Source organism: Mustela putorius, unplaced genomic scaffold (assembly GCF_011764305.1).
Source record: "Mustela putorius furo isolate JIRA1106 unplaced genomic scaffold, ASM1176430v1.1 tig00003845_pilon_pilon_pilon, whole genome shotgun sequence".
In the NCBI taxonomy this organism is placed as follows: domain Eukaryota; kingdom Metazoa; phylum Chordata; class Mammalia; order Carnivora; family Mustelidae; genus Mustela; species Mustela putorius.
This window is the reverse complement of record NW_025421998.1, coordinates 67,838,491-67,844,490: the sequence shown is the minus strand read 5'-3', so window position 1 is coordinate 67,844,490 and position 6,000 is coordinate 67,838,491. Positions and strand designations below refer to the sequence as shown.

The 6,000-nt window shown below is 36.8% G+C and overlaps 1 pseudogene; it reads right to left on the bottom strand.

Moving 5' to 3' along the window:
- Positions 1 to 289: 289 nt before the first annotated feature.
- The window catches only part of LOC101684566, a 141,508-nt pseudogene continuing 135,797 nt past the window's right edge, over positions 290 to 6,000 (bottom strand).

The following is a 6,000-nucleotide window of genomic DNA, read 5'->3' as shown; positions in this document are numbered from 1 at the left end:
ACGTCACCCTCTAGATCAGAGAACTGAAACCAGAGAAAGAGACTTGATGAAGTTCATGGAACCATCATGTGATACCTTCATCTTCATGCTGGAGAAGCAAAGGAAAGCTCTGCTACTTTTACATAAACTAGAAGGAGGTTTCCTGATCATATTAAGTAAAAAAATTCATTCATTGTTAACAGTTAGGCCAAGGGCATTAGCTACAGAAGGGTATCCACGAATAGATAAAGAGTATTAGACCAGTGAAGAAGCCACATAGATATCTTGTCTTTTCAAATATCAGAAACTTCTACATCATGGCAGTAGAGCAGTGGATCGAGTCCACCTCCCCAGAGGCTGAGTCCAAAAACTACCTGTGGGCATTTGTACAATACAAGTCCCCCTGCCCTTCTGGCGGCATTTGCTGGGCTAGGAGATCTAGCTGGCTTTCCAAAGTACTGGAAACATACTTTATGAGCTCCATCATGGATCTCAACTCCACCACTACTTCCTCTGGTAGTTAGTCTTCCTGATCAATTTGGACATCAGCATCTTTTTTGGCGGCAATTTTATACACAGAAATCGCTTTTGGCACTGCAGCCTTTACCAGAGGGAAACCTTGTGTCCTGGAAAGTACACTCACTCGGGTCCCCAGCAGTTGGTACAATCACTGGAGGACCAGCCCATCCAGTAGTACCGGGTGCCTGATTCTGTCTTTTATCACTTTGCTGAGCCTTTGTTTCGCTCCATCTGGTAATTCTGTAATAAGGTCACCTCTCTTAGGACTTTGAGTTTTGCTTGATTCATCAAATTGGATGTCTGAATTTTTTTCTGCTGTTCAATCTGCTTTTCTTTCTTCTCATAGTATTCCATAATCTTTGGTCTTTGGGTTTGACCAAGACAACCTTTCTCAATATTGAATTCTTCCTCTGCCTTTGCGTCTATTTCTTTGGCTTTCTCACTAGCTTCTTGCTCAACAAAAGCCATCACATGCTTCATCCACTTTTGCACATCAGTAGCACCTGGTGAAGGTGATGCTGGGCTGTTGGGTAACTGGCTCCAGGTTAGGTTTGAAAGAGGCAGTCGAAGGAAGGGGAAAGGAAAACCCAATGCAGGTTTTGGCTTCCTTTGCTTTGTAACTCTGGCTTCTGGCTCCTCTCAGACAATTTTTGTATCACAGATTCCATCTCGTAGTCCAAGATCGCTACTCCAGCTCTAACTATTACATCTGCATGCCAGCCAGAAGAAAGGAGAAAGAATACTGGGAAGAGACATTTCTCCTTCCTTTAAGTACATCTTCTGGAAGTTAAACACAGCTTTTCTTCCATATGAATTCCACTGCTCAGAGCAGTCAAAATAGTAAATCTACCTGCAAAGGATGCCTAGAAAGGATGCACAATTGTACACACAGGAATCAGTGGGAAGAACAATTGCTGAAGCAAAAAGAAAGAATATGTAAAGAGGAAAATAATCTGCCTTAGATTATTTGACTTTGAGAATTTGGATTATCTTCTTGTCTGGATAACTTCACCAGAAAAACTCATTAAAATATTTTAATAAAAAATTTTTAATTAAAATATTTAAAGAGGGGCACCTGGGTGGCTCAGTGGGTTAAAGCATCTGCCTTCAGCTCAGGTCATGATCCCAGGTCCTGGGATTGAGCCCCGCATCAGGCTCTCTGCTCAGCAGGGAGCCTGCTTCCCCTACTTCTCTCTATGCCTGCTTCTCTGCCTACTTGTGATCTCTGTCTGTCAAATAAATAAATAAATAAATATTTAAAAAAATAAAACAAAATATTTAAAGAGACCCTTGTAATACCTCATAAAAGTAGTACTAAAATTTCTTTGTATATTTCCAAACTGGATAGTAGTGCTGAATAGGTAAACTACATTTCCCCTTATTTTGCAGACACTTCCTAATAACTTGATATATATAGAATAAAGATTCTGAAGATCACTTTAGAGGGCTTTCTGAATCAAAGGGGATTAGTTTTTCAGGCATTCTAAGCATCTAACATCATTAGAGAAGGGCGTTAATATTTTTGTCTTATTCAACAACATACACATTGATTCTTGACATTATGCTATACAAACAAATATAAAAGACAAGACTAGCCCATTTTGAATATATTTTTTTCTAAATCTAAGCAAATTAAATGGCACATCTCACTTATTATTGACTGCTTATAAATAATTACATTCTTCTCATTTAGATACATACTTTCAGGTACTTATTTTTGTAGACTGAATAAATTTGTTCTTATTTATATGAAATTTATTTCATTTTTTATTTTAAATGTAGTAACAGTGTTTTATATTTTTTTTTACAAATTCCTTTTTATTTAATAAATTAATTTCATGGTCCATTTTCACTAGTGACATACATTTCCTTTTAAAAAAATTAATGTAAATAAATACAGCCATTTTAAAGAACTATATTGAGTACAGGTGATAGTTGGATATGGGAAAAATGTGAATGTGGCAAATAAATGACAGTTAAACAACATGGAGAAAAATGTGCTTATTATATCCTTCAAGCAATCTTTCATATATAATACTTAGACCAGTTAAACTTTTGGTGGTTATTGATATGTAATAAGTTTGACATATTTTATTTTTAGTTTTAGATATTTCTGAAGCACTTTCTCAATGTTCCAGCTTAAGGCAGAAACATGCATTAATAGCCAATGAACTGTGAAGAAATTTATACAGAAAAATGATGCACCTACTATCTATAAAAGACTTCATCTACCTTTACACAGAGTTGATACAGAAAGTGCTAGAGCACCACTATTAATAACCAATAATGAATCATGACTCATGATTTAAAATAAAATATTCATTTGCTATCTAAATTTTAGTAAAATAGCTTCTTTGATTCGCTGGAAAATATACTGCTTGCAAGAGGTATGCCCCTGGTTATTAAGTGTACTTTTGATGGTATAAGTCCTGTACTGGCCATAATTCCACAAGCAATTTGTAATGAATTGTCTTACTAACATTTCTGTGCCTGCTGGTAAAATCAGTAGTAGCCAAGAAACTTCTGCTTTACTTCTCATGCACTCAATAATAATAATGTTTTTACAGTTATTAATATTCATAAAAAACTCACAACTTAATGATATATCAGCACAACACACGTACACATTCCACACTTAGCCTACATTTCTTAAAGTGTTTTTGTGTTGTTTTTGACTGGTATACTTTAGTATATTACAGTTCTCATAGCAAAGTGATAATGGGATCCAAATCACAACATGTTAGGAATAACTAAAATATGGTCATTACCACAGAACAATAATAACTCCTAGTGCCTATGAAGGCATCTTCAGTTGCCTAATCATTAAGCTTGCCTGTCTTACAGTGTGTCAGTTTAGGTTAAAATCTTTATTTCACTGACCAAATTCTTGCCTATGTTCATGGAATGTACCTCTCACATGTTTTAATGAAGACATTTTCAAATGTCTGGCTTCACAGTGTGCTATATCTCATCTCTCACATTTCAGCTCATCAGATATTGTCATAACAGAACATATACTCAATCATACCAACATTGAACCTTCTATATTTATCAAAAGTGGGGCACACTGTGAAGACTTGGCAAGACACCAAAGGACCATGGAAAACTTTCTGAGAACCAATGGTTTCAAAAAAAAAGCAAAACAAAACAAAAACAAAAACAAAACAAAAAACTACTATTTGCTTCAATTGCAAATGGTCTATCATCCCATCTATGTTCTTCTGACTAATTTTGTGTTAGTATTCTTCATACATATTTCTTTTCCAATGTAAATGTATATTTTATTGTTCTTAGTTTTTTTTTCACTTTTTTTTAAATTTTTTATTTTTTATAAACATGTATTTTTATCCCCAGGGGTACAGGTCTGTGAATCAGCACTCACCAAAGCACATACCCTCCCCAATGTCCATAATCCCACCCCCTTCTCCCAAACCCCCTCCCCCCAGCAACCCTCAGTTTGTTTTGTGAGATTGAGTCACTTATGGTTTGTCTCCCTCCCAATCCCATCTTGTTTCATTGATTCTTCTCCTACCCACTTCAGCCCCCATGTTGCATCACCACTTCCTCATATCAGGGAGATCATATGATAGTTGTCTTTCTCTGCTTGACTTATTTCGCTAAGCATGATACGCTCTAGTTCCATTCATGTTGTCCCAAATGGCAAGATTTCATTTCTTTTGATGGCTGCATAGTATTCCATTGTGTGTTCTTAGTTTTTTTTTTACTTGAATGCCATCTATCTTCATATTTAAGAAGTAGACCTATTAGTATGTTTACAGATATTTTAATATTTTATACCCAACATGAAACTCATATCTGAGGCAGACACTATCAGAATCTTGATTATATATTCTGATGCTACCACTTCAGTATTTTCCTGAGGGTTTCCAAATCCCATTAGCTGCATTTCTATTCCTGAGGGTTATTTTTTTTTTCCCCTGAAAATATGGAAAACCATTCCTTCTGAGTGTACAATAGGCCAGAAGTCCTGGGGAATTAGCATCCCCCGGCAATAGCTCTCAACCAGAGATGGATGGTAACTGTGTATAAATGTCTCAGTGCCCTTCCTCTTTTGTTGAGGTAATTTTGAGTCCCAGAGTCTTCCTGTAGTAATGAACTCCAGATACCCATCTAGATGGATAGTTGGCTTGGTCACTCCCAATACTGGCTGCCATCTTTTCCCTGGTCCCCCTCCTCCCTCTTCCACCAGCTCTCAAAAATGGCCACTTGGACTTGTAACTTTTACTCAGATGTTTCCTCCTTAATTTGGAAAGACAAATTAAGGCAAAGTGGTAAATATATCTCTGAACTTTCCTTTTTGTAACTGTCCTTTTGTCTTGTCTTTTTTGTCAAAATATCTTAAAATCACTTGTATAAACATTTAGTTATTACTTTTTTAAAAAGATTTATTTATTGGGGTGTCTGGGTGGCTCAGTGGGTTAAAGCCTCTGCTTTCGGCTCTGGTCGCGATTCCAGGGTCCTAGGATCGAGCTCCGCAGAGAGCCTGCTTCCTCCTCTCTCTCTGCCTGCCTCTCTGCCTACTTGTGATCTCTGTCTGTCAAATAAATATATAAAATTAAAAAAAAAACAATCATTTATTTATATTAGAGGTGGGGGAGTATCAGATGGAGGGAGAGAAAGAGAGGAAGAGAGACAGATTACCAAGTAGACTCCCTGCTAAGCACAGAGACCAAAGAAGGGTTCAATCTCATGACCCCAAGATAATGACCTGAGCTAAAACTAAGAGCTGGGCACTAAGTGTGCTACCAGGCATCCCAGTAATAACCACTTTTTTGATCACTTTTGTTTGACTCACATGCCACCAGTTTTCTTCCTAAAACACAAGGTTGGACTTGACTCAAACCTTCTCCTAAATTTTCATTGCCAATTCTATAATGGCCAAATAGGCATAATCATCTAAAACTTTACTGAGCTGTTTTCCTTTAATCTTACCTTGTACTTTATTACCCAGCTTTACTCCTGCCAGACCAGAGAAATGGCTGCCTTCAAAGCAAGTTCCCATTTTCTCTCAATCTTCAGTGCTATGCTCATGCTGCTTTCTCTGCCTGGAGGGGTGTTGTTCAACACAGTAGCTATTAAATCTAAATTAATAAAAAATAAATACATTTAAAAATTCAATTCAAACATTTGAAGTTCTCAACTGAGAATTATGTAACTACCATAACAGACAATACAGATATAAAATATTTCTATCATCACAGAAAGTTCTATTAGAGCTGATCTGGAGCATTCTTTTATATCTAGTTTTTGAAATACTATTTTTTTTAAGTTCCATCTTAAAGCTAACTTTCTGGGGTGCCTGGGTAGCTCAGTTGGTTAAGGATCTGGCTCTTAATTTTGACTGATGTCATGATCTCAGGGTCATGGAGTCAAGTCCTGTGTCAGGCTAGGTGCTCAGTGGAAGTCTGCTCGAGATTCTTTCTGTCCCTCTGTCCTTCAATCTGCTCATCCTCTCTCTGTCTCTCAAACAAATAAATAAAT